Here is a 6,000-nt window from a genome sequence, read left to right as displayed (position 1 = left end):
GAGCTGGAAATGGGATTCACTCCTCAAAGCCTAGTACTCGGAAGGAGGGAACAGGAAGATCAGAGGTTCAAAGCTAGTCTCAACTACATCGTGAGTTTGAGACTAGCCTGGGCTACATGAGACATTGTCTCAAAAATTTCAAAACCTTTTAAAGTTTAAGATCTGATTATTTCCAGCAAGTTGCAGGATGACTTCATGGCTGTTAGAAGAGTCACCAAGCACATAGCGGCCAATGTCCAAAGGTGAGGAGCACAGAAACTTCTAGAAGAGGCCCAGGGACACAGCCCAGGTTCCATCCCCACAGGCTATGCTCAAAGCAGAGGCAGACCTCTGTTTTTATGGGGCAGTTCCAGATAGTCATAGGAGGGAGCCATCTGTCCCCACCTGCAGCCCTAGGGGAAAACAGGAATTTCTCAAGCCCAAACAGGAGCACTGGCCTCAGAGCAGGAAGCTAAGGAGTGACAGGGGTACTCTGAGGAAGTCCTGCCCAGAAGTTTCCAAGGCCTGCTTCCTGCCGCCGCTGCACCCCACGGAGAAGAAGCCATGCCTCAGAAAAGGAAATAGATTCAGCTTGGACCCCACTCTGGACAGCTCTTCTTCTCACAGCGCACCCCTTCTCTGGTCATGGCTTCCTGCCTGCTTCCTTCCAGAACGCTACAGTCCTCCAAGCCCCACCGTCCCGTGGGACAGCAGCCCTGCCCCCACCCACCCCTCATGGAAATCTTTGATGAAGCTCCACCTCACTCCACAGCTAAAGAAAGAAGCAGTATCCCCCCATCCCCACCCCTAAACCTCATCCCACAGACTGTCCCCTCTGAAAATGACGGCAGTCCCCACTGATGGGCGTGTATGCTCCAGGAACCCCACTTCACCTCTTTCCACCCGGTCCATCCTCACACTAATCCTATTGGGTAAGAACTATAATTTCCCTCTTATTGCAGATGAAGGAGCAGAAAGGCTAAAACATGCGCAAGGATAGGCTGATGTGATCAGTCGATAGGTTGGCAGGCAAACACCCTTGCCCTAAAGCCAGAGGCTCAGTCCCAGGAACGTACACAGGTAAGAGGAGAGAATTCACTCCACAGAGTTGTCCTCTCTCTTCCACACACATGTGCCATGGTGCACATGTATGTACACACAATAATAATAATAATAATAATATATTCTTAAATTATTATTGTATCGGTTAAGAGTTTTGCATGTGTTTGATCCTATTCATTGTCCCTCATTTCTTCCCAGCCCCAGCCCCATCCCCTACCCACCTAACTTAGTATCCTTTTTTTTTTAAATCCTCCAAACCACTTTGTTTGGCCCAAAATATTCTTGGCTGTGTGGTCTTCAGCCAGGGCATGGTTGATCAACCAGAGGCTTCACGCTTAGAGAAGACCATCTCTTTCTTCCCCAGCAGCTAACAATTACCAATAGTTCCATGGTTGGGGGGTGGGAGTGTGTGCCCAAAAGAAATCCTTTTAAAACCCACAAAGAGACTTGCAAGATGTTGCCCAGCCGGTGAGCGAGACGGCCACAGCAAGAATTCGGGCAGCTGGGCTCCAGAGAGTCTGCTCTGCCCAAGGCCTCAGCTCCCCGTGTGCAAGGCCTGCTGGACGCTCCAGCTCCTCGCCTCCTGAGAAGCAGAACTACCCATTCTTGGCCACCCAGCATTCACTAGCACCTACTATGTGCTGTGCCTACTGTGTGCTACTAAGGAGGGTGGAGGCAGAACAGTGTGATCCCAGTGCCTTAAGAGGTCAATCTAAAGGAAGAGAGAAAACGCTAAACACCCAAGCACATCCAGGGCACCGTAAGAGCAAATGTGTCGGCCCCTGTTCCCAGGGAATAGATAACAAATCCAGACCTGATCTGGTCCTCAGAAAAGGTTTCCCTGGCTTACACTGAAGTCTCAAAGGTTGAGTGGGCACCAGCATGGGGAAAATAAAGAGCTAAACATGGTGGTGCACACCATTAACCCCAGCACTTGGGAGGCAGAGGCAGGAGGATTTCTGTGACTTTGAGCTCAGTGTGGTTTAAATAGTGAGTACATGGTTAACAAAAGCTACATAGTGAGACCCTGTGCCCCAGAGAAAGAAAAAGAAAGTAGGCGAAGGAAAAGGAAAGGGAGGAAGAGGAAAAGGCAAATAAGCAAACTGGAAGCATATGCAAAGGCCCTGGGGCTCTAGTGCGGGAAAGAGTCTGATGGTCTGGCGGAAGAGAAAGTGAAAAAAGACAGGGTGCTGGAGCATGGAGGTGGGAAGGAAAAGACCGAACGTGAAGAAGGCATGAGAAGCGAGGTTGTGTAGGTGCTACGGGCCACATTAGTAAGACAGGCTTTAATTACAAGACCATTAGGAAGCCACTTGAAGGCCTTCAACAACTTTTTAAAATTTTTTTAATATGATCTGCATTTTTCTAGGACTGCTATATTAGGAAAGAGCCCAGAGAGACAGAGAGGTTGCTAAATATATGATACATGTAGGCCATTTGACATGCTCTGGCAGGGACTAAAGTACCCAACGACAGAGCTGATGTTATCGCTTCTCATGAATTCCCAGTCCTCACTCCCATTCTGGGCTGATGAAATAGACACTGAGCGGCAGCTGCTGTCGTCAGGAGCAGGGGTTATGGGGTCAGCAGTGGAGAATTGGCCAGAGCACCCAGGCATTCCGCCTTGCTTATCGGAGGAGCCCCAGGTGCTGCATGCACGCACACCGCACACCTCCCAAAGGCGATTTCCCTCCCATCCACCCCACTCGCTGGTAGCAGCTGGAGGCCAGAGGCCAGCAGGGGTGACCCAGCAGGAAGACCAGGGCCACCTGAGCCTGGAGTACGTGGGGAAGGTGGTGAAGCCAGATAATTAGGTCCAGAAAGAGCCTGTGGGGAAGGAGCTGATGGGGGATGTGAGGCAATGAAGCAAGACCAGGTGCGAGTCACTGCTCTCCCTCTGGACTCCTCCTCTCAGCGCAGATCTCTCCATCTTTCCCGAAAGCACAAACCTCACACTCCCTCTGGCCCGCCCCTCCACCTGGAGCCAGACCTGTCTCCTCTCCTTGCATGCATCAAGAAACGGGACCAACAGTAGTACCTCCTCTACCCACACCCTCCAGTTTCTGCACCCACCCCACGATTGAAATCACTCTGGAGCGTGTCCAAGAGCCTTCTGTGGCTCTCCATTGCGTGCCTTCCCTTCACAGCCCGCTCCTCCTGGCCCTGACTCTCTCTCCAGTTCCCTCTCCACTCCACCGGTGCCTCTCTCTTTGCCTGCTTCCTAAAGTGAGGGGTGCTCCTGATACCTCTGCCTGGCCCCGTGTCTGTGATGCAGTGTCTCCTGCTGTCCCACTGGGCAGGAAGCCTCCCGCTGAACTCCCCAGCACCACGACCCTCTGCACGGGACCTTCCACCTCTTTCCCCACTTATTCCTCTAGAAAGCCCAAAGACCCCTGGCCACCAGCCGAGTCACCCCAACACAACCCAGCAAAAGTACCACAGTTGCTTAGTGTGCCCCAAATGCAACACATGCACCATAAACCACTGCAGGAGACTGGTTCCAACCAGCCTTTCCTGGGGAGGGGAAGGGTTATGGGGGGTGGAGAGACTCACACATAGGTTTTGTCACAAATTTCATAGAATTCGCCTGCTCATTAGAATGTATGTGTGTGTAACACAAAAATCTACACTCTGGGCACTACGGTGGCCATTCACAGGGGACTGATAAAAATGCCAAGCTGCCCAGCACTTATGAGGCAGAAACCAAGGAACTTCCCCCCCCCCCCCCCCCCCCCGGCCCAAGCCTGCCTTCCTGCAGGTCTCCTGTAAACCCTGCGCGTGTCTGCCTCATTTCATGTTGTGACTGTCTCGTCTAGCCCAGGATGGCTCAGACTTGTTACTTAGAGAAGATGACCTTGAACTCCACATCCTCCTGCCTCCCAGCTCCCACGTGCTGGAATCACAGGCATGCCCTACCACACCCCTTTTCTGCCTCGGTGGGGATGCAACCCAAGGCTTTAAGTTTGCTAGGTGAGCACCCCACTCACTGAACTCCACCCCATTTTCGTTTTCCTGTTGTGTTTGTTTGTTTTTGATAATTTGGGTGCTTAAAATGTCCCAGAGCGCAGTGCTGAGGTGCTGTCTAGCTTTAGGAGAGAAGGTGTGTGGCAGATTCGCTTCATCCAGGCACGAGCCCAACCAGGCCTGGGTGAGCATTGCACATTCATTAGTCTCCAAACTCAGATTCTCAGCACTCAAGAGGCTGAACCAGGAGGACCCAGAGTTGGAGGCCAACCTGGGCTGTATCTAAAAAGACCTTATTCATACAAAAGCAAACGGAGGAGCTGGAGAGGTAACAGGAGAATCAAATCAAGGATGTGAGGCCCGCACACAGGGATAAAGGACTTGCATGCAGGGGTGAGGGCTTCAGCAGCAAGACACGGGCAGAGGGAGGTAGAGGAGGAAGAGGGAAGAGGGAGGAGGAGGAGGAAAGAGGGAGGAGGGGAGGGAACCCTTAGAAGCCCTCTTCTAAAGAATTGGCCCTGGAGAATTCTGAAAGAAATATTTAAAGAGGGCAGGGCTAGGGTTTCATCCCCATTCAAGGATGGGGGTGAAAGGTTATAGTGCAGGGGTTTCTCTTGAGAAGATGCTAAAGTCTTGCTTTGGGAGGAGGGAAATCCCTAGGTTTTTCCCCCCAGGAGCTTCATCGGAGGCAGTCTTTGAGAGATCTGGACCTAGCCAATGGCTAGGCAGCCCACAGCTCCTCCCACACACACACCCCTCCTGGCCAACAGGACACGCCTGGGCTGCTCAGCAGTCTCTGCCCCAAGAATGAGCTTTATCAGAAACCCTTCCCTGACTCTGACATGAATTCTGATGCTTGCTGAACCCCAACTGCTGGCTTCCAGGAGCGGTACTAGGGAGCCCTAAGGAGTCACTGCTCAGGTAAAGGACTTGGCACACCTAACAGGGTCGAGTTCTCTGGAGGAGGCTGGAGGGTGGTAGCCTGGATGCATGGGCCATCCGGTGTCCTGATGAAGGGAAGGAAGCACTCCTCGCTGCATCCCTCTTCCTCCTCTTCCCAGCGGCCAAGGGGACGGAACTGGGGGCCTGGAGCTGAAGGAAAGGGGCTGAGCAGGGCGGAGCTCGGCTGCAGACGGAGCAGCAATTCCGGAGCCCGCCCGCAGAGCCCTGGGGTTAGGGCTAGGCCTCCCTGGGTGTTCCTAGGACACTGCCAGCTCCACCCACCTGAGACAGGACTGTGCAGGGATGTCAGTGACTCAAAGCCAGGCCACCACGTGGCCAAGTGGGGAGTGATATAGCCAGATGGGGTGGAGAGTAGAGATGTCCCCAGATGCTCTCACCCGAGTTCCATCAGAAAGAGAAGGGAGACACATGGGGGGAGCAGGCAGTTCACTAAAAAGTAGCTCCAACTCAAAACTGGACAGTTTGCAGAATGGATGCTGGAACCAACCAGACAGCCTAGGTCTGAGTCCCAACTCTGTTACTTACTGACTCTCTGAGCTGTGCTAGGAGAGAAAATGCCTTACCCCTTGCTATATGGGAATAATGCTGATTTTCAAAAAGGGCCTCTTATTGCACGATCTGAGTTGACCCTGCTTTGCAGCTGACCCTGCTGAGCTCAGACGGAGGACTATGACTTCCCACACAAGCCAGCACATGGAAGGGTGCGGCTCTCTGAGGGTGTGTGTCGGGGTGCACAGAGCCTTGGTCCCAGTGGAGCCCATCATTCCCCCAGGAATCAGGCAGAGAGGACTCCCTACTGGGAGAAGCAGGGACTCTTTTGTTCAAATGAAGATGAGTTAGTCAGTCACACCAAGTTCACCAGCAGAACCCACCAGAGAAGCACATTCCACGCTGGAGTTGGACAAAGCTGTCCAACAAAGACGATCAAAGCTGGGTCCAGATGAAAGGGGGCTCTGTGGTCAGAGAAGCTCTGGTGATGCTCCCTCCTTGCATCCTGCTTTGAGGGAGTCACAAAATGATTTGGTTTATTAG

The sequence above is a fragment of the Apodemus sylvaticus genome, chromosome 3 (assembly GCF_947179515.1).
Source record: "Apodemus sylvaticus chromosome 3, mApoSyl1.1, whole genome shotgun sequence".
Lineage (NCBI taxonomy): Eukaryota > Metazoa > Chordata > Mammalia > Rodentia > Muridae > Apodemus > Apodemus sylvaticus.
Note: the sequence above shows the minus strand (reverse complement) of the source record.